Source organism: Salmo trutta, chromosome 33 (genome assembly GCF_901001165.1).
Source record: "Salmo trutta chromosome 33, fSalTru1.1, whole genome shotgun sequence".
NCBI classification, from domain to species: domain Eukaryota; kingdom Metazoa; phylum Chordata; class Actinopteri; order Salmoniformes; family Salmonidae; genus Salmo; species Salmo trutta.
The window spans coordinates 36,666,975-36,672,993 of record NC_042989.1 but is presented as its reverse complement, the minus strand read 5'-3'; positions in this window follow the sequence as shown (position 1 = coordinate 36,672,993).

Sequence of the window (6,019 nt, the reverse complement as noted above, 5' to 3'; positions counted from 1 at the left end):
GAGTTTTCACACGTCTCACTTCACACTTCAGTTCTAGTTTCAGTCAGATTCTTTCCTAGCAGCGTGTTAGACTTATTTATTAAGCTTAATATAGCAAAAAATAACCTAGAGATTGTCTTTTACTTTTTGGCTTCAGAAAGTAGGTTCAGACCGAACATTACTCACTCAATTTTGTGTTGGATGGTATTTCCAAGTTCCGCTGTGTTTCTTCTGCAGGTTTTGGCTTGTTAGAAGTATTTTTTTCTTGATAGTCCTTGGTATTAAAAGTCCATTCAGGTCATTTTGTCCACAAGCAAGATTTTAGGTATGGAATTGTGAACTGGAATGATGGTTTTGATGTTGAGGTTAGTGTCCTGTATAAGTCCTTGCAAAAACAATTCAGATTTATCTACATTTATCTAACTCCAGTTCTATATTTTTGCAGAAGAACTTAGGAGCATCTGCTCTATGTGTCTATTCGCTCTCACTCCCTGCTAGGCGATTGAATAAGTGCATCGACGACATCGTCCCCACAATGACCATACGTACATTTCCCAACAAGAAGCCATGGATTACAGGCAACATCCCCACCGAGATAAAAGCTAGAGCTGCCACTTTCAAGGAGCGGGACACTAATCCGGAAGCTTATAAGAAATCCCGCTATGCCCTCCGACGAACCATCAAACAGGCAAAGAGTCAATACAGGACTAAGATGGAATCTTACTACACCGGCTCTGATGCTCGTCAAATGTGGCAGGGCTTGAAAAATATTACAGACTACAAAGGGAAACCCTGCCGCAAGCTGCCCAGTGGGGAAAGCCTACCAGATGAGCTAAATGCCTTTTGTGCTCGCTTTGAGGCAAGCAACACTGAAGTATGCATGAGAGCACCAGCTGTTCCGGACGACTGTGTGATCATGCTCCGATGTGAGCAAGACCTTTAAACAGGTCACCAGCCACAAAGCCGCGGGGCAGATGGATTACCAAGACGTGTACTCAAAGCATGTGCAGACCAACTGCCAAGTGTCTTCACTGACATTTTCAACCTCTCCCTGGCCGAGTCTGTAATAACTACATGTTTCAAGCAGACCACCATAGTCTCTGTGCCCAAGAAAGAAGGTAACCTGCCTAAATGATTACCGCCCTGTAGCACTCACGTCAGTAGCCATTAAGTGCTTTGATTGGCTGGTCATGGCTCACATCAACATCATGCCAGAAACCCTAGACCCACTCCAGATCCACAGATAACGCAATCTCAATCGCACTCCACACTGCTCTTTCCCACCTGGACAAAAGAAACACCTATGTAAGAATGCTGTTCATTGACAACAGCTCAGCGTTCAACACCATGGCGCCCACAAAGCTCATCACTAAACTAAGGAACCTGGGACTAAACACCTCCCTCTGCAACTGGATCCTGGACTTCCTGACGGGCCGCCCCCAGATCCTCAAAAAGTTATACAGCTGCACCATCGAGAGCATCCTGACCGGTTGCATCACCGCCTGGTATGGCAACGGCTCAGTGTAACCGATGTGAAATGGCTAGCTAGTTAGCGGTGGTGCGCACTAATAGCGTTTCAATTGGTGACGTCACTCGCTCTGAGACCTTGAAGTAGTTGTTCCCCTTGCACTGCAAGGGCCGTGGCTTTTGTGGAGCGATGGGTAGCGATGCTTCGAGGGTGGCTGTCATTGATGTGTGCAGAGGGTCCCTGGTTCGAGCCCAGGTAGGGGCGAGGAGAGGGACGGAAGCTATACTGTTACATCAGCATCTAGGAAATATAGTCAAGATGTTGACAAGGTTATAAATAATGATTTTTAATTGAAATAATAATTGTGTCCTTCAAACTTTGCTTTCGTCAAAGAATCCTCATTTGCAGCAATTACAGCCTTGCAGATTTGTTGAGGTAATCTGAAGGTAATCATGCTTCCTGAAGCACCTCCCACAAGTTGGATTGGCTTGATGGGCACTTCTTACGTTCCATACGGTCAAGCTGCTCCCACAACAGCTCAATAGGGTTGAGATCCGGTGACTGTGCTGGCCACTCCGTTATAGACAGAATACCAGCTGACTGCTTCTTCCCTAAATAGTTTTGCATAGTTTGGAGCTGTGCTTCGGGTCATTGTATTGTTGTAGGAGGAAATTGGCTCCAATTAAGCGCCGTTCACAGGGTATGGTGTTGCAAAATGATAGTGAGTGATAGCCTTCCTTCTTCAAGATCCCTTTTACCCTGTACACATCTCCCACTTTACCACCACCAAAGCACCCCCAGACCATCACATTGCCTCGACCATGCTTGACAGATGGCGTCAAGCACTCCTCCAGCATCTTTTCATTTTTTTCTGCGTCTCAAGAATTGTATTCTTTGTGATCCGAACACCTCAAACTTAGATTTGTCTGTCAATAACACTTTTTTCCAATCTTCCTCTGTTCAGTCTGTGTTCTTTTTTCCACCTTAATATTTACTTTTTTTTGGTCAGTCTGAGATATGTATTTTTCTTTGCAACTCTGCCTAGAAGGCCAGCATCACCGAGTTGCCTCTTCACTGTTGACGTTGAGACTGGTGTTTTGCGAGTACTATTTAATGAAGCTGCCAGTTGAGGACTTGTGAGGCGCCTGTTTCTCAAACTAGACACTCTAATGTACTTGTCCTCTTCCTCAGTTGTGCGCCGGGGCCTCCCACTCCTCTTTCTATTCTGGTTAGAGCCGGTTTGCACTGTTCTGTGAAGGGAGTACTACACAGCGTTGTACGAGATCTTCAGTTTCTTGGCAATTTCTCGCATGGAATAGCCTTAATTTCTCAGAACAAGAATAGACTGTCGAGTTTCAGAAGAAAGTTATTTGTTTCTGGACATTTTGAGCCTGTAATCGAACCCACAAATGATGATGTTCCAGATACTCAACTAGTCTAAAGAAGGCCAGTTTTATTGCTTCTTTCATCAGAACAACAGTTTTCAGCTGTGCTAACATAATTTCAAAAGGGTTTTCTAATGATCAATTAGCCTTTTAAAATTATAAACTTGGATTAGGTAACACAACGTGCCATTAGAACACAGGAGTGATGGTTACTGATAATGGGCCTCTGTACGCCTATGTAGATATTCCATGAAAAGATCAGCCGATTCCAGCTACAACAGTAATTTACAACATTAAGAATGTCTATACTGTATTTCTGATCAATTTGATGTTATTTTAATGGACCAAAAATGTGCTTATCTTTCGGTAGTGTATGTACTAGGCAGTGTTAGAGGAAGGCCCAGAAAATTGTCAAAGACTGTTCTCTAGGACCCAAAGGCTCCTTAACAACTTCTACCCCCAAGCCATAAGACTTCTGAACAACTAATCAAATGGCCTCCCGGACTATTTACATTTCGTTTTTACACTGATGCTACTCAATGTTTGTGTTTGTTATCTATGCATAGTCACTTTACAAATTACCTCAACTAACCTGTACCCCGCCTATTGACTCGGTACCGGTACCCCCTGTATATAGCCTCATTATTGTTATATACATTTCTTGTTACTTTTTGAATTATTTGATTTTTTTACTTTAGTTTATTTAGTAAATATTTTATTAACTCTATTTCTTGAATTGCATTGTTGGTTAAGGGCTTCTAAGTAAGCATTTCACGTTAAGGTCTACACCTGTTGTATTCGGCTCATGTGACAAATAACATTTCATTTCATTTCCTGTATTTTTATAAGTAATTAAAGTGAAATATAGTGAAGTATAAACAACTAGCGTAAATCAATGGATCTGATTCATTTGATTCAACGCCATTCCATCACAGAATCCTCCATTTAATGCATCTTCTACCCTGCACAAAACAAATTCATGCTGGTAATATAAGCTATTCAGAACTTCTCTTCTATATAACGTTTTATGCTTATTTTTCTCACTGCCAATTGCTCACGCAAAACATCACCAAATATGTGCAATATTGAAAAACTATTTGGTAACTGGGTGTGCAGAGCTGTGGCGGAGTGGTAACACTCCTCGCCAGAGGCCAAGGTTCAAACCCTCAGCCGACCCTTCCAACTTTCTCCCCTCTCTACCACAGGTGGCACCTTGTATGGCCATTAAAGTCTCTGTATGACCACATATCATAGAATAACTATTGTGATGCATCATTGCCATGGTTTACTATTAATTGCCATGGTAATTTAGAACGTTCAGTCAAAGAGCATTATGGGTCATGTAGTCATTCCAAAAGTATAGTTTTAAACATGGGTTTTTAGTAAGGTTTATTTCATCTGATCTTGTAGGCTATACATTTGCAGCTAAAAGCTGAATTACAGTATACTGGCAATAATACAAAATTAGATGGGTAGGAAAATGAAGGATGATGGCCTTCAACAAATCTTTCACTTTTTCACAGTTATTTATTTACAATAGATAGACTTTACTAGATAACTTAAACCTTAATCATCATCTATCAACACAACTCTGGCCCTTGAAAAAAGTCAAGGTTACATAGGCATAATTTAACAGCAAAAACTGGCCTATGCATCACAATGTAGCTTCACTATAAATGGACACCATGTGTAATCAGAAATAGAATTTCTCTTCAATTCTAATTCTAAATACGTTAGGTCTCATACTCCACTGACAATCCACATTTATTTTCAGTGTAGCGCTTTGTCTGTACAGAAATTAAATTCTCAAAAATGGGATTATTCTGTTCAAATGTTTGATCTCTGGATATGCTGCTAATATTCTCAACTTCGGAGCATTTAAAAAAAAATATCTGTCCAATTGGTCCAAATGATCATGGCACTTGTTACTTTCTCTTCAAAATTCAATGATTCAATAGGCCTCTTTAAAGCCCAAAATAAAGAAAATAGGTCCAAAATTGTAGGACGCAAAATCTACCACCAGTTAGTGTCTTACGGTAATATATACTGAAACATTTTTTAAAGCAACGTGCAACAAAATGTAAAATTCTCTAAAATGACGTTGGAGGCGGCTTATGGTAGAGAAATTAACATTAAATTCTCTGGCAACAGCTCTGGTGGACATTCCTGCAGTCAGCATGCCAATTGCACACTCCCTCAACTTGAGACCTCGGTGGCATTGTTTTGTGTGACAAAACTGCACATTTTAGAGTGGCCTTTTATTGTCCCCTGCAGAAGGTGCACCTGTGCAATGATCATGCTATTTAATCATCTTCTTGATATGCCACACCTGTCAGGTGGATAGATTATCTTGGCAAAGGCGAAATGTTCACTAACAGGAATGCAAACAAATTTGTGCACATCATTTGAGAGAAATACGCTTTTTGTGCGTATGGAAAAATTCTGGGATCTTTTATTTCAGCTCATGAAACATGGGACCAACAATTTACATGTTGAGTTTACATTTTAGTTCCGTATAGATTGTCCATTTTGCGAACAAAATGAACCTTCTAGTTGATGCAATCTTCCAGCTATTATTCAACTCTCTAACCTCTAATTGTCTAGGCTTATTTTTTTATTGATGTAGTTCTGTCCTTGAGCTTTTCTTTTCTATTAATGTTCAATATTATGTCATGGTTCATATTTTGTGTGGACCCCAGGAAGAGTAGCTGCTGCTTTTGCAACAGCTAATGGGGATCCTAATAAAATACCAAATATCCCAAACTCGGTCCTGGGGCCGCCCCTGGATACACGTTTTGGTTTTTGCCCTAGCAATAAACAGCTGATTCAAATAACCAAAGCTTGATGAGTTGGATATTTTAATCAGCTGTGTAGTGCTAGGGCAAAAAACAAAATGTGCAGGACTGAGTTTGGGAGACCTTTGATCTAAGCTACCTACTTCCCTCTGAGCAAGAACAACACTGTAATAAGCAAAACCCTTGCATCTACACAATGAACTAACAATATAGCCAGTTATGACATGGGTGTAAAAATGAGGTCTGGATTTGGTGTACTTTTGCCCCCATGTGGTGATTTGTAGCTTGTCATTCAGTTTATTTAGTTGTGTACAGTATGCTATGTAATAAGGGCTTTTGCCATGTCAGCAGCTATCCTAAAAATTATAACAATTCAGTTCATGATTGGGGGG